General features: G+C 40.2%; 1 long non-coding RNA gene across 1 annotated transcript; it reads left to right on the plus strand.

Annotated features, from left to right (window-relative positions):
* On the plus strand, positions 1 to 26,798 carry LOC113458556 (uncharacterized). Its single transcript, XR_003378910.2, has 3 exons — positions 1 to 408; positions 1,461 to 1,572; positions 25,435 to 26,798. It is a non-coding gene; the product is annotated as an uncharacterized LOC113458556 (long non-coding RNA).

A 26,798-nucleotide genomic window follows, 5' to 3' on the forward strand; every position in this document is an offset into this window, starting at 1 on the left:
TTTGGGTTTGGCTTTTTGTGCTGAATGCTTTTTGTACTGAGTCCCCGTACCAGCCTGTCTCAGCACTTTCAGAGCCAGAGCTTTTTCTCTTCATAAGCTCTAGGTTTTTTTACAGGCCACTGAGTCTGAGTGGAGCTGTATCCAGAATTATAGAAAGCAGCAGCCACCTGTCACCAGGACATTGTGCACAGTGGCTGGGGGTGGGGAGCTGATTGCAGGGCATTTCTGAGAAGCAGGGCCCTGTGCTTATCCATTTGCAAACACGGGAAATGATGACAGTGGTTGGAAGCTTTGAAGAGACAGGGGGAAGGGGAAAGAGAGAAGCCAGAAAGAAAAGGATTGGGGGCTAAAAGAGACCTTGTCCAGAAAAGACTGATAAATTCTTCTTTTCAGATTCCTTGATCACTGGTAAGATTTGTTCTACATGTGAACATTCTCTTAGCTTGACAGAATCTTTATGCACTCCACGTTTTTTTGCATAATTTGGCAATAAATGGACAACTTTTGACTCTTTAAAGACTCTATTGCCTACTCCAGTATTAGGGTGGATATCAGTAAGGAAAAAATACTCAGTTGCATATGTCTCCTGATTCAGTCACATTAATTGCACTTCAGATTTTATGGTGATGCAGATTCAGTAGTCTTCTAACACAGAGGAATTAGCATTACTTTCTGACTTGTGGGGCCTCTGTTCTCACTTCTTCCTCTTGGAAAGCATTTACAATGGCTGGTCAGTTTATCCGAAATAATCCTCTGAATGGTGCAACCTGTCTTATCAAACCAGAGCAAACAGGTTTACTGCAACCTGTCTTATTAAACCAGAGCCATTTCTGTGGAGAATAATTTTATTTTTTAGCAAATAACAAAAGCGCATGAAAATTTACTTTAATAGCTTATTTTAAAGTAAAAACTGCATCCATGAAAATATCAAGTCCCTATTGGGCAGAATAACATCCTATTCTATGAACTATGGAGAACATTATGGTCGCACAGCATTATAGAAGTGTGTAATAACAACGGTCAGATAAAATCCTAATGTCTTTTGCCTGAAAAAATTCCACTGGTAACACTAAAGGAGGTTTTCATTATACTGGAATGTATCCATCTGAACTACACTACCCACTTTTATCCCTCATAGCTAATACAGGAAGCGTCATTCCAGAGGTTAAACCTGAGATCGGTTATCTTAGAACAGGACTAATTGCCCTCTGGAGAAGATGGTGGCTCCTCCTGGGTATTCTGTGTGCTCTAAAACTGAGCTTTAGTCTGGCACTTGACTTTTAGGTTATTGAAGTTAAATGATGTGAATCCCAACCCAAAACACATGTTTCTGTCCCAGGATTATTTTTAAAAATGCATGGCAGAACGTTAGGCTGACATTTACTGTGTGTGTCATCATTTTTGGATCTTTACTTAACCCTGTATATTTTGTAAATCTTTCTGATGTTTTTTTTTTCAAGTGCTGGAACAATGAGACTCACCCTGAAGTGATTGATCAGGGGGCACTGCTCTCACAGGGACCCAAGGAGAAGGGAGAAGTCTCAGCAACAGCAACTGTGCTCCTTGTCAAAGGTATGTGTCCTTACAGCCCTAGACCTGCTCTCACTCCTGACACGTTCAGTGAGATGACTGGGACATTTTTGACCTTAAAATGGAGGCATGAACAAGAATGTAAAACAGTGTGCTGAGATTAATTTGTTCTTCTCTAACTCAGTAATCTTGTGAGTGATACGAATGAAAGGACATTCCCTGCTTAGGAAAAGCTTCTCCTGCACTCTGATTGTTCTACTTTAATTTTCTTTGTTTAATTACCCCATTCCATACAGGACATTAAGAGTGTGGTATAGAATAAGATACAGAAATATACTCAGTCTCCAAAGCAGGAATGTAGTGAATGTCCTATATCAGGATAGCAGCATTTCTCTTAGCTACTCATAAGGATATAGATTCACAGTAATGAAGAATTGGGTCAGTCCAAATTTATTCCTTCTTGTAAAAATACAAAATACATATAATTACTGTAAAACATATTGCTTTCATGAAGATACAGAAGGTATATTCTGTTTATAATACAGGGAGTTATTTGTGTCTTCATTGGGGACTTTATCATGCAAATGACTAGGTCTTACCTGATGTCAGGCAACTGATGTAGTCGTCATAAGGCTGGAATATAATTTTAGTTTTTCTTTGGTGTGGTACTTAAGTAATAATGTCAAAAAGTAGAAGAGGTAGTGTGATTTGTAGGGACTTGATTCATTTCAATTCCTGTTTTTACTTTTGGATTTTTTCAAAGATTACAGAGAAATGGAATTGTAGACGTACTGAGAAAAGCAGAAAATAATAGCTGTGTCTCTAGTAACTCTTGCTCTTGAGGCTCTTGCTATGTCAATGACCCTTCACTGCATACATGTTACAGTTTTTCATTTACTATCAGTGTCATACAACATAACGACATGCATGTGTTCCCCAGTTCAACTACAGGTTTTGGATGGTTTTGGTAACTAATAAGCCCAAGAACCCAGGAAGGACTTGGAACTTTGTTTATTCCCTGTAGAAATAAAAAATTAATTTTGCAAAAGGTATGAAGGAAAACAGTATTATTAAGAAGGTGGCAGGGACACAAACACACTACTTATGACTTACTTATCCACTGAGAACAGCTATTTTTTGAGAGGTGACCTTGTTCAAATCTCTTCCAACCATCTTCTTCTAAAAACTGCTTGATGCTGTGAAGTATATCTCCATATAGCATCTTCCTGTTTGTTAATGTTGCACATTTGGCCTTAACTTGCAAGTTAGAGGGCACTGATGAGCTCATTCCCTTCCTTCCCTGCTATTTTCTATGTGTGCTGTATTAGGTCACACAGTAAGTCAGAAGTTTGCCCTTGGTTCCCATCAAAATACATGGCAAGCATTACTCAAAATGTATTAAAGGACTTTGCTAAATTCACAAGTAAAGTCCCAGTTTTTACTTTATTTTAATCTTTGAAGAATCTCTCGCTGTGCATTTTGTTGCTAAAAATACTGATATCATTCAAACTATCCCTAAAGCAAGAAGATGTTTCATTCCTCGTAAATCTTTGTGGATTTAAACAAGAAGAAAAGGGAGATGTATGTGCATCAGGGATGGCTGGTATTAGAAACTCCTATTTGTTGCTGCCACCTGCCTATGGCCAACTTTCAGAGACACTGGAGGAAAGAAGATTCCTCCCTCTTTCTTAAGAAAGGCTTAAGGTATTGATTAAATTACTCACTTCTATTTAAAATGTAACTGGAATAATTTTAATAGCTAAAATTGCCTAGACTACCCTGAGTTGGAAGGGACCCACAAGGATGATTATAAAAAAAGCTCTCCTAGTCCTGCACCAGACCACCCCACAAATCTCACCCCACCTCATGTGCTTGAGAGCATTATCCAAATGTTTCTTGAACTCTGGGGGGCTGGTGCTGTGACCACTTCACCTTGACTCAAATTCACTGAATGATAGCAATTCAGTTTGGATTATTTGCTGATATTTTTTCTCATTTTTCTCAGAAATTATGGGAAAAAATTAACGCAATGGTCATGTAAAATTTTGTCTTCTGAATGAACTTGTTGGTGTGAAGCATTAAAACCAAATTTTGAAGTTCTACTAATTTCTCTGATAATTGTCTTCACAAACAAATGTTAGATCAAGATATTTTATCAAGGATGGATGAAACTTACAGTTTCTCAGGGAATTGGAAAACACTTGCCTTGAACATGAATATTTGGGATGCTTTTCCTCTTTCCAATAAATCTGACTGCAACAAATAGGATTTCTGAAGGTTTTTTTAGGGGGAAATAACCTATATTGTTGCAGATATATTAACAAATAAATTCAGAGTTACAAAAATCCCTTTTTTCAGTTGACCATAAAAGTGGCACTATTGAAGATGAAGATTTGTATATCTCTAAGAGACATACCAACACTGTTGCAAAAATAAATTGAGCTATCCTCCTGCTACAACAACTAAACTGTGGTTAAAAATAAGATTGTTGACTTGAGCATGCCACCCCTCTCCTTCAGCACATACCCAGCAAAAGCCTAATGGCCTCAAAGGCTCTCTTAATGTTAAACTGAATTCATCTGGGTGGTGCTGAGCCTTTGCAGACGACAGCATGTGACTGTGATGAGCTTGCCTGAAGTTCTAGGGCTCAGGAGAAGCCAGGACCTGATTTGTCAAGCTGTTAATCAGAAAATTCTGGGCAATGGGAGAGGGTGATGCTAAAGACATTGTGGGAGAAGCATAGAGAGGTAAAACTGGCTTTAAAAAATATCAAAGAAAGATCTTTTAAACTTAGATACTCCCTGTCATTCTTCAATGCTTTTGTTGTTTTCTTACAGGACACTATACCAAATTTTAGTAGTGCATCAGTCAGAGGTTTAGAGAATTCTTCAATATTGGCTGAAATGTGGCAGATGACGGTGAAGATCTGCCAGACGACCATACAGCACATGCAAATCACACCACACTAATGCCACCTTGGTACAGGAAATAACTGGTGTATGTGCACTCTGGGTCAGAGCAGTTTATGTGCTCTCTGCATGTTCATACAGGACATACATTTCAGCAGCATCTGTTTCTTTCTGATGTTTCTCTGAATCATAAAAAAGCAAAAAAAAAAAAAGAACAAAAAACAAGCAAACAAACAAAAAACCAAAAAAAAAACACAGAAGGAAATTGTGTGCTTTATTTCTAATTGAAGATGGATGTTGTTTGGGTTTTTTTTCATGCTGGGTTGGTTGGTTGTTTTTGGGTTTGGCTTGTTGTTTTTCCTATTGATATGTTACACGTATACTTAGAAGATTGTTCTTTGGCAGAAGACTTGACTCTAGCCCAGTCAAGATGGGTTTTGAAATAGATTAGGTTATGGCCTGTAGAAGTCCAGGGCTTGACTGACATACTGAATTCTCAGCATCTCTCCAAAGCTGCTCGCATTTAAAAAAAAACAAACTAGACACTATGTATCCTAAGAGCTCTTGTAAAGTTAAACATATGGATGTGTAATTAAATGTATAATCAAATAGCACTTAAGAAACCCAGGTAAGGGTAGTTTCAGCTATTTCTTTCTGTTTCGTTTTCACATCAGCTTAGAACCATCTCCCTTCTCCCCTTCCCTGGGGAAGCAAGCTGTTGTAAGGTGGCTGTACAGCTGCAGGATTGACTCTGCACTTACACTGTGGGAACACGGGTGTGCTGGATCCATTGTCAGGAAACTGATCCACTTGTGGTCTCTCAGTAACTCCAGACTGGTCTGCCCAGCTAGATGCTCCCCTATCCTCTGTCATGCCACAATTGTCCTGCTCCTTAACTCTCCTGCTTCCTCCTCTGCTGTGGAGCATGGATCCTAACAGGGGGGAGAAGTCCAAGAATTCATAACAAAACATGGGGTAAAAAGACCATCTCCACTGAAGTTAATAATCAGCAGGGTCCAAATTACCTCTTATTAGCATTTATTTTACAAAAGAGGCAGGGTATAATTTCACGATAGATTCAGATTTGGAGAGGGACTATAATCAGCCTCCTGAAGAGCTCTGCCTGAAGTACATGGCTGCTTATTTCTTTTCCAAATTGCACCGCTCTCTTTCCCCCTCTCTGCTTACCCCTCCCGCCCCTTCTCTTTCTTGATCTCTTTGAATAATGCAATCACTTTGAATAGCCCAGACAGGCCTGAAGATTGGGGGAGCCTGTTTGTGGAGCGGGGGGCCAGCTGAATAGGCGCAGGAGGCTAGCTCCCCGGGAAAACAAGGCGCTGGGAACTAGGCCAACTGTGAAGAGCATGTGCTGGGAGGGACTGAATAGGCAAGCAGCCGGCCAGCCCATATGTCAGGCTGTGCCACAAAGACTTCTCTGCACATCTACCATGACAAACAGGATTACCGAAGACAATTAATCTGGCACGCTTTATCAAAATCAAGCGCTGACCCCCAACCTCTCCCCCCAGCATGCAGCAGATGCCACGCTCCAATTCAATGGAGCTCAAGTGTTCCCTTTTTCGCTGCTGAAAGGCATCCAAAGCCTGAATAAGGTTGGCGTGGACTAATTGCAAACACTGTCTGATGGTGACAGTCCTAATCAAATGAGATGAGCTCACCTTTTCTGTAAACTTCTAATGGGAAGGCTGGTGGCAACTCCCCATCAGCTGCTGGCAGAAAGAGGAACGCATGAGGATGAAGGGCTTTCCCCCTCCTTTCTCCCCCTTCCTTCTCACTGCCTGATGGAGGAAGAGGACAGCCACACAAATCCTTTCCTGTTGATCCTTTTGGGTGCTGCATCACGAGGGACGGAGAAGGGAAGGCATTGGAGCCACCTCTGTGCAGCAGCGTCTCAGCTCTGCAGATGCCGCAGAGCGGCCAAAAGGCAGCGTGCCGACGCTTACTGCCATGCTAGAAACCAGGCTCCACAGCCAGGCTGAGCCCTCAGCTGATGTCAGTGGGGCTGTAAACATCCCCCCCCTCAGTATCTGACCCTGCCTGTGGGATGTTCCTGTCGGCTCTGTAGCGCAGAGTATAAACTTACACTCATTAGGACCAGTCATTTCTTTTCATGTCCCTCCTTGGTTTATTTTATTTACATTTCAACATATAGGAGTTTCAGAAAAACCTGCCCAGTTGACCTTAATAGAAAATGAAAAGTGGAGTTTAATAAGAAAGGGGGGGAAAGCAGTGAAAAACTAATAGTATTTTATCTTATTGCTTTTGTATTTACCTTACTGCTGTTCAAATAAGCAGGCCAGATTCTTGCTGCTCACCCTAGTATGCATAGGCATCTGTACTACAGAAATGCCTCATGGGCAGTCTTCTCCTCACAAAAAACTGTTTGTCCTCTTAGTCTCACTCAGATTAGAGCCAAGTGCCTGTGTTTCTACATTGGCATCCTCTTGCTTGTTAGTGTGGATGGAGTGAAGGTTTGCATAGGCATGGATGAATGGTTCTTTCAAGTATTATTTTCCCCCAAGTTTTCAAATGAAAGTTCTGTTTATTCAAGTAAAATTTGGTAGAACCTCCTCAGTTTTATTAAGTTAAAACCCACTCAAAAACAAATTTAAAAAAATATAGTAGCAAGTTATACAACACAGAACACATATTTCAGGATAGTCATCCATTTTGTAAAATTTGCGCAAATGAAAAGATCAAAATATTTGATTTTGGAAGTACTGTCAAAGGTTAGCATAATGTTTTAATACAACATTTTTTTCAAGCTTAAAAAAATCTCCTTTCTTCCCATACACGCCTAAGACAAAAGATTAAGTTTAAAATAATCTTTGTAACAATTTTTCTTTCAAAGTACTTTCCTGGCAATATGGACAGCATTTTGGCCTGAATGATATCTGTGTTCCATTGCATTTCTCATCTGTTTTCTGTCAGAAACTTGACATCTAGACGTTACTTCCCAACCTACTTTCATGGCTATCCTCAGTATAACACCTGATTCTTCAGTGATTTGAATGATTTTAACTTTTCTCTTAAAGTAAGGGTAGTAAGGGACTGACACATTCCATGAGCAGAAAAGGCACTGAGGAGCAGGAGGTGACTGATTACCTTGATTTCTGTAAAGAGGACGAAAACAACCTAGTTCACATTTTGGCCCATGAGGCCATGTCCCTTTGCACACAAACCTGTGATGGTGGCTCCAGGTTCACACATGTCCAGCAACTTTGATTTTCATTTCCTAAGTATGAATTCTCAGCACAATGTGTCCTAATTTAAAAAAAAAAAAAAAAAAAAAAAAAAGCAAAACACCAGAGCTGGAATGGGCTGACACTTGCAGAAGCCATGGCTGTGGGAAGGGACCGCTCCCTGGAGCAGTGCTTTCCCACCTCTAGCTGCAATATGCAAGGAGTTCTTACCAGCAGTGCACTGCTAACGATGCCCCTCAAATCTGCCAATGTTTCTTCTTCTTGCATAGCAGGAATGGGATGTTTAAATGATAGTTACAGATGGAGGAGCAGCTGATTTTGGTACTGCAATGTTTACACTCTAGCAACACGTTCCAGCATTTGAGAAATGCAGCACCCAAAGAGGGTCCAAACGGAAAATCAGAAAACAGAGCTAATACTGCTCAAGGCACTGAGCAAAGGCCGGCTGCAGATCACACAGCAGTTCATTGTTGTGGTACTCTGACACCCCATAGAACAGCACTTTCCAGAAACCAAAGGCCTGGTTGTGTTTTTATTCAGAATGCTAAGGTTGATTTCTAAGAAATCTCTGGTAATAAAATGATATATGGAGTTAGGAGAGAGCTACACTGAAGATAATCACTGCTGTGCAAGAAAGGTGAAGGAATGAGCTAAAAATACTAATTAAAAAAATAAAAAGAAAAAAGAAAACTATGAAAAAGCACAAACACCCCAGAAAATTCACTACAGGCTAAAGTAGCAACTGGTGAATGAAATGACAAGGTATTGATCTGAAATACCAGGTGAAGAGGAGAAGATATTTGTGTCTCCACATTGTGAAGAAAGGAACTGCCTGAAGGATATGAACTCCTCTGTGGAGGCTTGCTGAGGGGTGATGGGCAAAAAAGCATCCCTGAGGCAGTCAGAGGCTGGCTGGCATCCGAGCTCAAAATGATCACAAAGCCCTGGTGGAACCTCTCTTTCTGCCTCACTCAGACTGATCCCTGGTAAGGTAGAGAATAATTTATAACATGGCTAGATTAGGAAATAGAAAGACTGTGATCCATTTGACTGTAGTTAATTAAAACATTTCTCTAAAACCCCAGGGGTATTTCTTGCACAATTTTTAAACTAGTTTCGTAGCAGCTCTGTAGGTCACAGCACCATATATTGCTGCCATAAGTACCAAGATGGCTAAGGGTCTGGAAGGTGGAGCTGATATGATAATACTAAGTGACATGGGTGGGAATTTCTCACAGCCTTTAGCAGAAGGAGGAACTCACTCTTAAAAGAAAGACTCGTGTCAAATCGTATTTCTAAAATGTCATCTGGTTTGCAGTGGAATAGCCACCATTTTTCTAAACTACACAGTTTGTACAATTGAAGTGTAATTCAGAAATGATATAGTATTGACAAAGAAAGGGTCTCTCCTTGTCCACTGACCCCAAGGAATTGCCATAGCCTGCAGAGAGCAGTAGAAATTTTGACCTACTTTATCATGCCTACTCATTGCTGTCATGATGTTTCTTATATCTGTGAAACAGTAATCACTGACTTTTATTTTGAAAACATAATTTCACAGTGATTTGGATCAGGATGCAGAAGTTTCTACACTCTCCTGTTCTCATACCATGATAAGATCAATTTTTTTGAAGTTCAAGTAAATATGCCTCGCTTATTTTCTTTCATCTTTTTCATCTTTTTCTCTTGGACTCAAACAGGTGCCTTCATTTCGGGTGACACAACATCTCTTAGAATGCATCAGAGAATTTTTCTTCCTCACTAGTTCTCTGTAGCTGCTGTCAGGTCTCCTGCTCAGTTCTTGCTGAAAGCTTTCCTCCAGGCCAGAATATGGAGCCTAATTCAGATAATTCACCTGCAGAAAAATCATTAAATCATTCTGTGTTGCACTGCCATTAAGTGTGGGGTTTTGGTCACTGTGGTGTACTTTTAATGTGGCCAAAGAAATATAGCCAATACATGAAAGTTTGTTGTCTTGTTTTGCTCATGATTCTGTTAATACGTCACTACTTAGGAAAATGAACCACAAATGGCTTGAAGAATGGATCAGTTTTATCCAGTAGAGTAGTGAAATGAATTATAACATAACAGAGTAATGTTTATGGTAGAGGAAAGAAAGTGTTGAATTGCTGGAGGAGTGAAACATTCATGTATGAATGCATAAAGACACCCTGGCATAGTTTGGTGTAGTGAGCTTTGTTTAACTCACATGAAATGTTTTTTCTCCACCAGAAACACTTTCCAACATGAAATGAAGCTGAACTTTCTTGTCTTAAATATCAAAGTGATTGGCATCTATCATAATAAGTAGCTCAGGCCAGTAATCTGCCACTCCTTTTGATTTATGGGCCCCTAAATATAGAGGTGCAGATCCTGCCTAAGTAACTTAAACCAAATGACATGGGACTTGCCCTCCACTTTGGGTTTGACAAACCTCTTCGCAGTAGCTTAAGGAACACTGCAAGCCCACATTCCAGTTTCTGCTTTAGCCCCTTTTTTCCTGCACACAGCTTTGAGGCACCATGCTGGCTTTGGCACCTCCTGACTTTGTCCTTGGCCATGTCACGCCAGCCAGGGAGGGCACACTGGTGTTGCTCCCATCACGTTACTTGCTTTGGAGTTTTCTGGGTTTGGGGATGTTTTACCTTGAAGCCACTAATCCTGATAGTTTCTGGCCAAGGTGCTTTTGAGTGTTCAGTAGAAAACAAGATGGTTTTTTGGTTCAGCTGGACTTTCAGAAAACAAACATGACAATTTCAGTGTAACTGAAAAAAAAAACTTTCTGAAGTTTTAACAATCTTTGAAAACTAAGATTACCAAATAATTGTAGATTGTTAAATCAAAGCCTTAGGTTTAGAAAATGCCCAAAATATTCTGATTATTACAACAATTACTTTAATTATGAAGCCAGAATAATTTTATGAAATTTACAAGAGTTTACAAAACATCTTAGTTGACTCAAATCTTTATCTCCTAAATAATGAATTTAAGCTAGAAAAGTTTACTTATTTTCAGATAAATAAGCAAAAGGATCTTTTTGTCAAATTTGAGATTTGAGAATGGTCTTAGGACAGTCTTGGCATTGCAACCAGAGGTGATTTCTGGTCTACAGAAATATAGTGGAGGAAAACATATTCTGCTCTCCTGAGCATAAAGCTGCAAAAAACAAGGAGTGAGTGAGAATGATGCTTTCTTGAGATGGGGCTGTGCATTGTATCACTGCAGCAGTCATGCAGCTATTGATTTTGTATCTTCTAAAGAGGTTCAGAGAGCAGGACACAGGTCTTACAGAGAGGCAGATGGGAAACTCAGATCTGTTCCTCCCTGGTTCAGTTTTGAAGCCACTGCCTTGAAGATCCCACACAAGATATCTCTGAGAAGATACAACCATGGGTGGATTTTTGAAGACATAAGATCTTGACAACAAATGAAAAACAAAAAATGTGATCTACAACTATGTTAATTATCAGCCCACTGATATGTGTGTGCTCTGAAATGCATTTGGGAGCAAGTACAGAATGGATCTAAAATTCACAGAAAAAGTAATTCCACTTTTCTGTAGTTGAAAAAACAGGTTTTCCTTTTATTTCTTTTTTCTCTCTCCCATCTTTTTAATCTTTAAATTGTTATAACACCAAGTGAACATTGAGATAAACTGCTGTTCAGATAATTCACTGTCAAAAATATTGAGCATACTTTAGTTGGATGGCAGCAGTAATGGTCTTTTCAAGTGCCTCTGCACAAAAGCTGAGCCTATCAAGATTTTTTGGCAGGCACTGCGTTTAACTTGTCATGTTATATATTGCAGCAATGCAGTTGAGGATCAGTATAAATCAACTTACAAGTCTGGAGGAAATGGGGGAATGTGCTTCTGCAGCCCACTGGCAGCTCAAGTGTCTATCAGAAGGTGGCAGCATCTCAACATCGTTCAGTCCAGTAGGGGAAAAAAGAAAAAAAAAAGAAAAAGAAAAAGAAAAAAGAGTCCCCTCAATCAACATGTCCAGAAAGCTGAAAGCTCTTTACATTCAGACAGGATGTACACACTGCTGCCTTGAATTTATGGGTTTGATGAATTTATGCGGTTATGGACAGGCAGGAAGGTGAAGTTTTGATAACTCTTCAGTCTTCTTAATGTAAAAGTGGGAAACAGGCTCAGTAGGTGCTAGAAGGAAGGGAAGTGAAAAATAAATGAGAAAATATGGCCATACAAAGGGTCAGAAACAGCCCACCTTCTCCCCCAGGGGAATTTTGTGGTAGCTGTGAAATATTGGGCAACAAAATATGTGGTCCCTAATAAATTTTTGGGATTTTATCTCCTACCAGTGTGACAGAGAATAACTCTTTTTTCACAGCTATCACTCCCTGTATTGTCAGATGTCATGATCTCATCACAGGCATTTATTATTGCTTTTTTTAAAACCCCAGCCTTTGAAACTGGGCAACTGGATAGGATCCCCGGTTTTCACTTAAACACCACTATAACCAAAAATAGCATGATTTGAACCCTTGTGGTTACTGGGAAAGTCAAAAAACATGTGCCAAATGCTCTCACAATGTTCAAAAACCAGAAGGCAGAGTGGAAAAAAATAACAGAATTTAAAGTAGAAAAAATAAAAATGACATTTCATAAGGTTAGCAAAAAGTCATGCATCCAAGTGCACTGATTGACAGTAGAGTGTTGCTGATGGGAAGGCTGGGCCCAGCACATAAAGCCAGGCATGTCAGTGTGTGCTCTGATAGGGGTGGGATCAAGTGCCTGGCTTAGTGCATAGCCATGAGCACAAAATGGTGTTGCTCACTTCAGTGAGATTATTTGCTGATTTACAGCTCAAGTCATTGCTGAACTGAGCTCTTAACTTGCTTAAGGATTAATCCAGTGCCCGGTGCAGTTTGATGGTAAAAATCTGAAAATGGGGTCATCAGTGTCCTTGTAAATTTTTGGGGGATTTTTTAAACATGGAACTGCCTCAGCTAGCACTTGATCCACCCTCTATAAGGGCATGGAGTACAATAAGAAATATTGTACTAATGGCCACCACAAGGGCTCCATATGTGGCCAGAAATTGCTACCCTAATACTCAGAGAACCATGGCATGTTATTTTCAATCTTTCTATTTGTGGTGGGTTGATCCTGGATGGACAGCAGGTGCACACCGTGACCACATTGTCACTGTCCTCTTCACTGGGCAGCGGAGAGGAAATAAAATTAAAAGCTTGTGGGTCAGGGGAAGATCTCTCACCAATTACTGTCATAGGCAAAGCATACTTGACCTGGGGAAAATTAATTTAATTTATTACCAGTCAAATCAGAGTAGGATTAAGGTAACTAAAACCAAATCTCCTGCACTCCTCCCTCCTTCCGAAACACAGCTTCACTTTCAGATTTTCTACCTCCTCTGGCAGCTGGTTCATCACATCATCTGTACTGCTCCCTCTCTCTCAGGGAAGGATTCCTCACATTCCTCCCCTGCTCCAGCTTGGGGTCCCTCCCACAGGAAACAGTCCTTCCCAAACTTCCCCAACAGGCTGCATTCTTCCTGAACTGCTCCACTGTGGGTCCCTTGTACAGACTGCAGTCTCTCTGGAACAGGCTGCTCCAGTCTGAGCTCCACTCAGAGCTGCAAGAGGAATTTCCAATGTCTTCTCACAGAGGCCAGCCCTGTAGCACCCCTCCTGCTACCAAAACCTTTCCACAAAAACCCAGTTACCTGGCTCCAATGAGTTTGTCTCTGAAATCAAGTAAAAAGTGGCAAAACATCTCTGTGCAGTTTAAAGTGGAGCAGTTTTAATTTCCAGGTTTTACATATGAAAGAAAAATGCTAATTTTGAATATACCTCCCTGTGTATTTGCCTTGGATGCACATCTGCAGTGCAATTGAAACAATGGACAGATTACCAGGTGGTGACCAATTATGAGCAGGGGACTTCATCTTCAGAGGGGATACAAAACCTTGCAGAAACTGAGATTTCTGAAGGCTTAACACAGATAACTCTGGGCCCAGGCACAGTCATACTCTCAAAAATGGCATCAGAAATTGAGCCCCAGAAAGACTGAATGCCTTTTTTGACATCCAGTGAGCTGATAGCATAAATGAGGACAGGATTGTGGCAACTTCTCGGATCCCGGGAGAATTTTGTCATACCACAATTTCACATCTCACACTGAACACTCAGCTACTGTACTTGGTAGACTCGGCCAAATACACACAGGTTAGGAAGAGAGCTGGCAGGCAGAGTGTGCTGATTTAATTTTGTTTGGCTTTTTGATGTGCCTTCCTGGAGTTCCTATTTGCTATGTTGTGGGTTAAATACTTAAACAGGAAATCAGCTCAGAGGACCAGCTGACCATTTCAACCTTGTGGAAATATTTGTCCTTGCCTGCTTCCCAGAACAATTCAAAGAATCCCTTGTTTCTGATACACACAGCCAAAGCAAAAAATCTGTGGAGAATAATTTATGGACAGAATGATTCAGTAGGGTGACAGCAGTCATTCAAAGACCTTGCAGTAGAGATCAGTACAGATAGCTGCACACCTAAAGGCGGGAAGTTCTGCCTAATATTTGTTTTGTGCTGTAGACAGTCCTCTGATGGAGTATTATGCCTGAATGGTTATATGAATCTATTAGCTAATCGTCCATTAGAGTGATGCTCTCAAGATTAATCTAGCCAAAACTTGACATAAATGATCTAGAATGACAACAATTATAAAAATCACTTTACAAAAGAATGACCTTTAACAGAAGAAAAAGCAAATTTAGACTAAATTGATTCAAATGAAAAAAGGCTATCAAGGAGAGATATTTGTCTTGTTGTTGTTGCAATAAAAATTTTTGCAATACCATAGTTCCATCAGGCTTACAAATGCCATGTTTCCTGTTTTTGCCAAGATTTTTTATTATTTCTGATGTTACTCCATGCATAAGGAATAAAACTTTATGCATGACTTCTAATGTCATTCTGAAGATCTTTATTAAAATGCATTCCATCATAGCAGATGCATTTTAATTGCCACTTCTTTTAGTTCAGCTGTGCAGCATTGTTTATATTGCTTTAAATTAAACTCCTTCCCACTAATGGCAAGATCTGTTAGTCCTCTAAAAGGCAATGCATGAAAAATATCAGGATTTGTGATATTTAGATGGAAAAAAATCAGAACACAATGAAGGCAAAAGTATTTAATCAGACCTTGAAGAGGTGGTTATTTCATGGCCCCTGTATTTGAAAAGTCAAATAATTTTGGTTAAAATTTCTAGTGATTTCAGGATCGACATTTATCTGAGAAAGGACTGTGTGAACCCGTCAGGATTTTGTCTTACATGAAAATAATTGCCTTAATGATTCATAGATATTTCCCTCCAAATTCAACTATCAGTGACCTGACCTGAACTAAGTTAAATCTGCATTTTGGTTGCTTTCAGGTGTCAATTGCTGTAGCTGTACATGTGCTAAATCATGGCACTGGAGGACAAGCATTAGGTGGGGCAACCTTCATTTCAAACATCATGGTCCCCTGTGTTTTCTGAAAAGCTTGCAAAATTTCCATCAGGTGTCTATGGCTGATGCCAAGGACAAACCCTGAGGAAAAAAGGTAATTCCTCCTCATGGGTCTAGAGTGAATCTCTATCTTTTGGGCTTTTTTTATTTTCCAAATACTTGATGCTTTCCTCATGAGCTCTGAGGGCTTCACTTATTATCCTAGATTTTGCACTTCCCTTGGCAGCCAATTTGAATTTCATAGTCCAGATCATTTTAAATGAGGTGTGACTGGGGTAGACTTTCCTGACATAATACACAAAGAGCCATATCTGTGTCACTAGGGGAAAAGAACTAAAACATCATCCTTCTCTTTGAGCATAGGCCTTTTAGCTCTCTGTCGACACAAGAGAGGCAAATTGTTGCATTTTACTTGCTTTATGACTTGATTTATTTAGCTTCATGTCAAAAGCAAATATTTAAAAGTTGCAGACCTATTTTGAAAAATGGGACTCCTCAGAGTTGCACAGAAAGCTGGGGTGTGAAGATCATAGTTTTATAGCCTGGAGGAGGTAAAAGCACAGGCAGTGCACGTTAGTGTGAGCAGAGCCATCCCATCTGTTAATCACACTCATACTCAGGGAATGGACAATGCTGCAGCAAGCACAAACACTTTTGACAATTTTACTACATGTTTTTGAACATCTGATTCTAAGGTCTGACAAATATTGCAAAGGTCACTGCTAGTCAGTTATAGGGGGGAAAAAGAGATGTTTATCAAGAGGTACAGGGAAGAAAGACTCAAAGGAGTGCTTCTCAAGCCTATGTGGGTTTTGTTTGTTTGGTTTGGTTTTAAATGTATGCATTGTGTGCCTATGGATCTATCACAGGATGTGTGCTCTTGGATTTACATCCACAGTGGCTGTTAGGGGGCCTGTCCAGAAGCACCAGTAGATGATCCTACTTAATGAGCACCATAATACTCACAGAATCTAGTTTAGGGCCGTGGAGGTGCAACTCAGCATCACCAAAGGCAGTGGCAAAACTTTCTGGACGGTGTGGAAGAGAGTGACTTGAATGTAAATGCTGGACAGTTGCATTATCTCTGCTCTTTGGAGGTGCAATGAAATGAAAGCATGCTGAGGCCTCCTCCAGGGTGCCCTGGTGGGCGGCTTTGAGGGAGCTGGCTTTGCACAACCGTCCTCAGTTCCTGTCGTAGCTGCTGCAGGTGAGAGGTTGGTTTTTCAACTTCACTTGGGGTTTAGAAAGAGGGCTTCCACACACACTGAAATGTAGCCAGAATTGGCAGCATGGTGTGTCTTTGCTCAAGAGCTTGGCCTGCCCTCAGAAGGTGCCGTGGTGCCAAGAGCACCAGGTTGTTCATTGACAGCTGTGCCCCTGGGCTGCAGGGGAGATTGCTTGAAGGCTCACCTCCAGTATCATTGTGGGTTGTGACTTTGAAAAAGTCCTTCATTTTGAATCAATGTGTACAACAATGACCTTCATTATCCTTCATCTCTGGATAGAAATGTGACTAACATCCACCAGGACAACTTATCGCCAAAAAGCTGTTCTTGTTCTCCAAGTATTTATTGACAAATCTAATTTTGAAGCTATTTTCTGCATGCCTAATCTTGTAAGTATACTAATATTCTGCCTAATGTGTTGTTTATAAGCAAACAAATCCATTTTTTTCAGAAGGGCATGAGAGTGGTAAATCTATAAGCTGAAGATGCCTTTTTAACCTGGGCAGTAATACTTCTTAAAGCTTCCCAGAAGTTTCTTTTCTACTGTACCTCATTTTCACTTGGGTAAAGCTATTTTTTGGCAGAGCTGTGGCTGGTATTCATGACGACAAGTAAAATGCAGTGAACACCTACTGTGTTCACTGGATGGAATTGATAAACAGTAAGAAAGAAAGACTTCTGAAGGAAATAAGTAAATTTAACTTTCCTAGGCTGCATGCCTTAGCATAAGAAGTACAGGAGGGACACAGGATAGCTTCATTCAACAACCAGCTTTGTCATACTTAAGTTGGTCCTTGGCTAGTAATGTCCAAGAGTTGTGCCTCCAATCTATCTCAGTAACTAATATCAGAGTAAGCCTCCTTATTTCCATGGCAAAGGGCTCCTGAATGGTAAATTTACCTTAAGGAGGGTGAGTTCCTGACATTGTAGCCCCACCTGCACTGCAAAGTATAATGCTTCACAGGTTTCAGGTGGGAGTAAGGTTTTGTAGGTCTGTGTATTCTCTGATTAAAAGTGACTGGGTAGAGCTGTTGGCCAGTTTGCAAGGCTTTCTGCCTGCTGTGTCAGGAGAAGTCAGAGGCCATCCACAGCCAAAGAGCAGCCCCCAGAAAGGGCAGTGTAATCTTCAGCACATAATTCTATTTGCATACATTAAGACAGCTGGCAGATTTGCTATAGCATGGGAGGCATTACTGTAAGCACAGTGTTTCCCACCCACTGGGAGAAAGATCATGAAATATGGGGGACTGAAAAGCCAACAGTTTCTTTACAGAAGTTGGAGTCTGTCTGTAACAATACTGGTGGGATTTGCTCAAATTTATTTTTAGAAGTTCATGTTCAATCAGCTCAATATTTCCACTAGGAGAAAACAAAGCAGCATAAATCTGAATTTTTTCTCTCTTTTGGCAATGGATCCATACACTCATTAAAATTGAGTAGGCAGGGATTTTATTTCCAATATAGATGAGAGGACTACCCACCCTCTTTTCCAAATTCTGTGTCTGCTGGTTTTTTTGCTAGGTAGTACACTTTTGTGAGCTGAGAGGATAAAAGCAATAACTTGGTGAAGTGGGCAGCAGCAATGTGGTTAGATACACAAATATTCCCCTTCCTTGAGGGGAAAAAAATCCCTCTTGATCTGTCTGAGATACAGAAGAACCAAGTATCTGTGACAGTAAACTGTATGGAAAGGTGATATATACATATAGTATGTGTATATACTTTCTATACACTCTGTGCTATATTAAATGTGTATATGTATATCTGTATTATTGAGGCAACTGAGCAAAGCCAGGAGTCTAGTGTGGTTTCTGTCTTACAACAAGTTAACTATAACAGGACATCAGTGCACGGCCCAGTGCCTCACAAAAGTCCTAAGCTGGATCAGACGAACCTCAACTAAACTGTTCTTTGTGAACAATCCTGTGGAACTCTCTGAGGTACAAAAATGCCTGGTGGCAGACTTGGATAAGGAGTTTTGTTGTCCCATGAGAGCTGCCCATTTAAGTGTGGTGCAAGGGAGAGTGAGGCATGTCTTTCTCCAGGCACATGGTGAGTGGCTCAGCACCATGCTCCAAAATTGCCTGGATTTTATTTGAGAAGGGATGTTTTGTGGATGAATGAAACTGCTGGTGTGGGGAATATAGCATCCTGCAAGGGGAGAAAAGGGAGCTTTATTATTGCCTAAGTAGCAGTGGTTGCAGGGTGCCTGGGGACATCTGGAGGATGGACTTCAGACTGAGCTTGAGAGATCATTGCAGATATAAACTTGCAAACAGAAAGAAGTGGGTAACCATAATGATGTTGCTGTTATCAAGTCATGGATGGAATAACTTCCAGAATCAATGTTTGGGTTAGGCACTTTGGCCAGGAGGGGTTGCATGTCAGTTCTGGTCTGTTTGAAGGAGGCCAGAATAGCTGGAGAAGTGGTGTATAAAGCCTGGGAAGCTGCTGTCTCTTCATGACCAAGGCACAAAGTACAGCATACTGCCAGTGCTCTCTCCTTCTGGGCCCTGGTTCTGCCTTCTCTGAGTCACTCTCTGGGCTGTATTTATTTATTGTAAGTCATCTTTGTCCTTCATGTCTTAGAAATGTTTTTGTCATCTGGAAAGGCTCTGTGCATGATTTCTGGATGACAGCTCCTTTGCAAAAATTATGTTTTATTTACAGCCACTCCCAAGTGGCAATAGTTTTAAACAGACTACCTACCTCACAACAAACACAAGCTCGTTATGTTTTATTAGCAACAAATCAATGTCCTAAGAATAAACTTTCAAGGAGTTCCTTGAAGAAGACATGAGCAGCTGTCAGAAAGCAGTTTAAGCTTTTGAAAGTTAAGATGCAGCTTAAAGCCTGTCCCAGGAGTAGAGAAAGGCTTTGCTGAGGGGAAACACCAAATCACCACATGAAATGTTATCCCAAATGAAGGCCTGGTTTTTGTGGCCTCTCAGACCTCACAACATCATTGTGAAGGTCATAAGGTTTGAGCACTTGTGTTTTATGCTCAGTTCTCTTCACACATGCAGATGAGTTTGGGGGAAAGGGAAAACTGGCCAAACTAAGACCATAAGACAGTAACTTTCTTCCAACAGGTTAGGGTTTCCACTTGCACCTTTCCTCTGCATTAACATTTTATTAATTCAACACAAAGTGCTGTATTTTCAGGATGCCTAAAGCACAGTACATTTGAACACATGACTGGATGTTAAGGTGCCTCATATCACCAGCGTTCAGAAAATGAAAACTTGTGTCTAAAGGGATTAAAATTATTCAAATTGATTACTTTCTGAGTGAACTTAGGAAGTATGTTCTTATAAGAGATTTGTCTCTTATATTGTTTATATTAATATATTGTTTGTCTCTGCGTGGGTCAGATCTTACGCATTGGAAATGCCAATGTAAATGTTAGAAATGGTGTTTCTGCTCATTTTACCTCTTTCTCCACAATCATTGATGCCGCAGGTCTCCATACTGCCCCTCTGTCCTGCTGTTGTTTTCAAAGCCACATGATGCTGCTTGTTGTGGGCATCGCACACTGAGCAGCAGCAATGTTGATCCCATGGCATGACTGGCTTTAGTTTAGTCTCTTTGTGGTCCTGCTGTGTACATTCCTATTCATGTGCTCTTTCTCTGTCAGACTGTATTCTTCATGGTCATAGCCAAGCCTCCCAGCAAGCAGATATTGCACAGGTCTGATTTCAGCCGCACAAGCTAAATAAGATTTTTCTCTTTTCTTCAGTTGTCTGTCTCTTTACCAGCAGTAACAGCAGACTATTCTCTTCTGATCAGTTGTTGCATTCCTGACAATTTCTTTCCCCTTGATTAACTGGAGCAAATGTCTCAAGTTACTTTGGAATAGCAGTTAGCATTTGTCATAAGGGCTGTCATAATGGGTCCTGTGTGTCACTTAAGCTGATGCATTTTACCTTGCAACAGAGGCAGATTAACTGCTTAGCTAGACAACTTTACCAGGTCCATTGACTGACCAAACTTTGCTAAGCTGCTGTAACTGAGATGTAGCTCATTTTTGTGGCAGAGTCCTCAACTCCAGTACGAATGTCCAGAGATGTGTGGCTAGCAGCAGATAATTTTGTTCAGAGAAAGCATCTCTTTGTATATATGTGTGGATGCTGTAGCTCTTTCCACAAAGTTAGGATAGAAAGAAGAGGCTTGAAATATTATTATTATTATTATTATTATTATTATTATTATTATTATTATTATTATTATTATTATTTTAACTGGATTGGGGAGAGGGGGAAGACTGACAATAAGGAAGGAAAGTAACAAAAGTAGAAGCAGTAAAATAATTATACACCTGCCAATTCTTTTCTTTCTTGTTAAAGACTCACCCATCTTTTTGTCTGCGAAAAGTTCATTTAAATCTGTCTTTCCCATGCAATAGGAAAAAACCCAGTTCATTCAACAGTATAATACAAATCCCAGAATGTTTTCAAATTTCCCTCTTTTGTGTGTTTTAAGATTGACAGCTATATAATTAAGCATAACAAAGACAGAAAGGATTTACAAGATTTAGCACAACTCGAGCTACTTGGGGCAGCAGAGAGAAGGAAAGTCAGTGGCAGATGCTAAATGAATCTGTAGAGTCACTCATAAGAGGTGTGCAGACTCAGTTTGAAGCACTATTTTAAGAAAGGAAATTATCACAGCCATATGAACAAAGCATGGCCAGCAATCAGGTGCTGATGACAAGATCCAAAAAGTGACAGTGAGTGGAGGAGTCAGCCTGGTGACCCCGGTTTGCAGAGATGTGTGCACTCCTCTTCCTGCAGTCGCAGCACAAGGCTCCAAAGCACTGGTCAATGCTTCCAGGGGCATTTTGGCAGTGGCTTCTCCATCTCTGTCTTTCCTAAGCCACAAGGAGTGTAGAGATATGTTGAAAAGGTATTCTGGTACATTACAATGTGTCCTCTGTTCCGTGCTATGCTTTCCATCTTGGGTGTAGAGGGTGTACCCATTCCATTAGGCCATATCAAGATCCAGCTCCAGATAAATCCAGTGAAAAACCTGCTTCATGAACTTGCTTTAGAGAAAGGAAAAAAGTCACTTGTCTTCTTGTGGCTGTTTCATTCCCTTCAGAGCCTGAAGTAGGTGATTAAACAAATCTGGTATATTTTCAAAAGTTCTTCTACTTGACTGAAAATAAAATGTGTAGGGATTTGTGGCCAAAAAAATATAAATATGAAAATAAGAATACACTTTTAAGTTATTAGAAAACAATGTTTTTGTTTCCTGACTAGACTAAGTATTCTGTTCCAAAGGTGTTCTGTCTGTTCAGTGTTTTTTTGAAATAGAAAAGTTGTGAACCCAGATTAAAGTGTCATTCCTGCTTGTTTGTGGGAACTTTCAAACTGTTATTTTGCTATCTGAAAGTCCCATTGAGTTAATAGATATAGTTAAATCCTCTCTAGACAAATTTCCAGTGCTTTAAATTCCATTTGAGCTTAATTCAGTTTCTAATGCTGTTGAAATACAATAGGGAAAGCACAGATGAAAACACGTGGCATATCCTTGCCTCTGTGAAAACATCTGAAGCATACAAGACAGTGGAAATGCTGAGTTTTTATCTGGATATCCATGGATGCTGCCCAGAGTAAGCAATTTTTGTTTCTTTTCTTATTTTCATTGTCAGGCATTGATTCCACCTCAGAGTAATTCCTTTTAAGTTGAGGGAAAGAGGACCTGAAAAGCTTTGTAGTATTTTCCCTATTCCTTTCTCATTCCTTTCACATTGCTGTCCTCATAACTTTATATCATTATATTTTTTTATGTCCTTCCTATGTACCTCGGAATCAGGCACCTGTTTAATCCCCTTACAACTGCTGCTACAAAAATTCCTGCGCATGGAATGCACAGATGCCTGTGTGCTGCCAAGATGGATGGGCTGCAGACACAGAATTGTCATCCCATGTCGTCCTTGGGAGCGCTCCATGTGCTCTGGCAGCCTTGGCTTCTTGCCAGTGCTCAGCCGATGTTGGGAAGCAGGTTGCTCTTTCTCTCTCTCTTTAGGATATTTTACCCTTGCCACTTTTGCTGTTCTTCCTGGGACTTAAATAGTGATGGGACAGATCTGCTCTCCCGTGGTTCCACTGCTCTGGGGCTGCAGCTGCTTTGGTGTCTGATAAGAGAAAGCAGATATGCCTGTGGTAGAGCCTCATTCCTCTCCTACCAAAGGCACTGCAGTGAAAGGACTGGAGGAAAAGCTGGCTCCACTGGCTTTGCACCAGGAATGCTGAATCCAAGCAGCTGCAAATGGATTTGAGACCTTTTTCTACAATGACCTGTTACTGTGCCTGTTACATACAACTGATGTAGGCAGACATCTCCAGGAACTTCTTGGCTTTATCATTTAACTTGATTATGATATTCTGAAATTAACATTTTGCAATCATGGTTTATTAAGATCATTATATCCTATAGCAGGCCAAATACTCCATTAAAAAGAAAATCCTTTTCAAATGACCTAATGAATTCCCCAACATAATTAATGTTTATTTGAGGCTAGCCCAAAATATTTCCAATACTTAACATTTCCATATGTCAAAAAAAGGAAAAATAAAAATTTAAAAAAAGAAGAAAATTGATCCATGTAGCTGCCAAGCACTGGAATAATCAATTCTATCTATAAGGATCTTAACTTGAAGACATCATTTGGCCTTGGTGTGTGAATAAATAGAGATTGAGAAACTTACAGATTTTCTCATAGGAAAGCTTTGCTTATGGTGATTAAATATCAGCCTCATTCTTTTTCAATAAGGCTTTGGCTGCAAAGTCCCAGGCACATTTGATAAAGTTGTTATGACCTATTCTTCAGGACCTCAGATATTATTTCTTTAGGAGGAAAAGAAGTGATACTGGAACAAGATGTTGGTTACCTCTGCTAAAACTGAGGCCTTTGTGTACTCTGAAATGCGAGATTTGCTCTAAATTAAATGTGTATTACTTTCTTCAGTTCCAGCTATGAGTTGCAGTCCAGCTGCTTGGGTAATCCAAAATATCATTATTTTATACACAGCTATATTGCTGCAAAGGAATGCACCACAGCTGCCAGGTCTGACTGCTGGTGATTATATCTGAAATGGTAGAATTGAGTCAGTCATAGCTGATAATTGATATCATAGTCAGCTCCTTAATCAAACAGCATGTCTACACAAAATTCTTGTTCACCCTCAACAAATCCACATTTTTCTCCTAAATTCAAACAGTTCTCTGTATCAGTCACTAGAATTACAGTTTTATCATCTTAGTGGGGAAATGGGTAGCTATCTGTCTTTGACAGAGCAGAGGAAACACAATCTGTGGGTTTGTAGACTCCGTGTGTACCATGCGCAGCAGCATGCACGTGTTGTGGAAAGTTCTAGAATCCAAGGATGACTCATGAAGAGCACCAATACAAACCTAATTAATGCAGAAAGGAGAACCTTCAGTCTCAGTAGCAGAGAGTGTGTTCTTTGACGCCAGCAGGACTGTCTGTTTTCTGCTGTACTTGAGCCTCAGCAGAAGCTGAGAGCAGCAGTGGCCTTGTTCCTCATGATTCTGAGAGCGCCTGGACAAGGTCCTACAAGTTGAAGAGTGATGGGCTTTGTCAAGAGCATTGAAATATGAAGAGCTTTCAAACATGCTACCATCATGCCAGTAGTACTGTGACACATAATAAAAAGAAACACGGACAAAACAAATCAAGCAAAGAATGAAAAATAAATTTTAAAGCTCCATACTTGCAAACGCACAATGACCAGTATGTCCAAGCTGGTAAGCCAAACACTCCTCATGGCAAAAGAGTCATTTTACTGCAACTAAATTTTCAAATTTTTACTTTGTGGCCTGAAAATGTCTATGTTCAGTGGACTCAAAAATCTATTATTATCACTTCTTATAATTATTGTTCTAATGGAATGCTCAGGCATTTCCTAGAACAGGACTAGGGTAAAATCTGTTGTGTTGTCTGCTTTGCCTGTGTGTTCCTTTTAAAAATTGTTATGGAATGGAGCAGAATTTTTAGTTAATCTGCCTTTCCTCCATGTAAGGTCATCCTGAAACTCAATATGTCTTTAGAAATTTCGTGGGTATAAATGAAACATGTTTTTCTGGGTACTTACTGCAAATTAATTCTGTTGAAGTTTTCTCCCACATTAATTATAGTCCAGTGGTAGCTGTGGGTGACTGGCATTTATCTTGTGACCATGGTGCTACAAGGTGCTAAAAATGCTGGAATGGGCAGGAGATGGGAGGTAGGGCAAAGGAAAGGTCTAACAAGAACACTACAATTTGAATCTGAGGGATTTCAATCTCCTGGGAAAAGAAAAGGGCAGTTAGCCAGAGGCTGAAGGTGTCTGATCTGAGAGGGTCTTGCAGTATGAGGTATGAAAAGTATTCAAAGAAGCAAACTGGGGAGAGGAGAAGGCAAAAGACACTATAAAATTTGAGAGGAAGAAGAGAATAGCTAGGACTGAAGTGGATAGGACCTGTAGGACTGGAGAAATCGTGTCAATATTGGGAGGTTAAAAGGAAAGAAAAGCAACCTACTGAACAAGGACCATGGGACTGGGATGTCTGAAGACCAGACAATTGTCTTGGCCAAGTCCAAGAGAAGTGGAACAGTGAGCAGAAGGCAGAGTGTGGGAAAACCATCACAAAGACAGAGAGCAGGAAAGACTGCTCTCCTGTGGGAGGGTAGCACTCTAACATCTGGGTAGGAATTGGTGGGGGCCAGAGGAGGAAAGGGCTGTCTGGAAAGGTCTGTGATGTTGTAACATTCTTTCCTTCACAGCCCTTGAGGTTTGCAAGTAGATACAGCATTTTGCTTTCAAAATATAACTTCATTTTTTCCCAGATAGAAGTAATGTATGCATTTATATGTATATGTATACATATTTGCCTTCCAGAGAATGTAATATCTGAAATGCTGTAGTCATCTGGTGCTTCACTTGCTCACCTGACAGGAAATTTCAATCTGGAATTTCCAAGATCAACTTGACTTGCATTTCCCAAATTGCAGCCTGATCTACTTCAATGTTGGTTTTATGCAGGTGTGCACGAGTATGTCCTAGTCACCAGCCCAAATACACCTCAAGCCTTTCATCAATTCCACAGTGCCATGCCTCAGCAAAATCATACTGATTTTTATCCATGTGGCATTTCTACATGAATTTACATCAAAATGAAGAAAAAGTCCAGGATTTTTTTTGACGGACATAATTTACAAGACACAAGATTTTTTGTAAAGAGTGGTAAGTTTGTCATGATATGGATACTGTACTTAGTTCCTTATATTGTTATCTGTTTCTGAATTGCTAGTCTCCAAATAGACTGAACTACCTTTTCCTGGCAACCATCAGATTTGTTATAAGTCTGTAAAAATATTATTTAAAATTGGGAAAGTCTTTTCTTTTCATAAACTGAGAGATGGATTCCTGTATTTGAGAAGCCAATGTTTTAGCAGCAACTAATGGCCTTTTAAAATACATGCTTATACCACAGCAGTTCTTATAACAACACAGAAACAAAAGGCTTTCTTTAGCCACTGTTGTTAATAAATTGCATGTGATTATGGGAAGGGTGAGTTTTATTACTGTTTCTGCATCCAAAATCCTGATTAGAATTGTATCATCTAGGTTATTGCTTTCTGGATATTCCTGTAGCTCTTTTACCCAGGATTGTGGCCAACATAGTAGGTTAGACATTAGTCATTCATTTTCCAGTATCCTTGGCTTCAGCAAGATTTATTTTAGCAGGAGCTTCACTACCATTTTCTTTCCAGCCTTGGAAACATTCACTTCCCAGCAAAAACTTTACCACACTGGATGGTGAAAAGACGAAATTCTGAAAGGAAATTTGCTGGGCAAGAATCCACAGGACAGGTGGTGGGATGAAGCTGGGTAATGAACTTGGACATTGCTAAACCTGAAACTGAATTGGATAGTGCTGCCTTAGGAAAAAGGAAGAATTTATTATACGTTAGCCTGGTAACAGCCTGTGGGAGCAACATAATATATTTAAAGGAGGTGTGTTGCCACTCTGCTAGAACAGCACTACCCATGCTCCCTGCCTTCCTAAGTCCTACCTAACACTGGTGCTTCAGCAGTTTGTTATCCAACAGCCACGTGAAAGAGGAGGAGGAGTAAACATTTAAGTGAGGTTTGTTGCCTCCCCATGGCTTCCTTGCTAAATTGCCAGGCAGTGCAGATTGCATTTGCAGTGCTGTTTTTGTGAGACTCTTCCTGTAGAAGCTGAGCTAAACTCTTTCCATAGATGTCTGTGAATTCCCATCAGGCATTGCATATTAGGATCCATTTTTGAACAAAGTGTATTGAAAGTAATAACTAAAATGTAATATAATGTCTGGTCAGCAATTGTGCATCAGCTCTTAAATGTATTTTGCATATTTCTGGTT

This window comes from Zonotrichia albicollis, chromosome 1, assembly GCF_047830755.1.
Source record: "Zonotrichia albicollis isolate bZonAlb1 chromosome 1, bZonAlb1.hap1, whole genome shotgun sequence".
In the NCBI taxonomy this organism is placed as follows: Eukaryota; Metazoa; Chordata; class Aves; order Passeriformes; family Passerellidae; genus Zonotrichia; species Zonotrichia albicollis.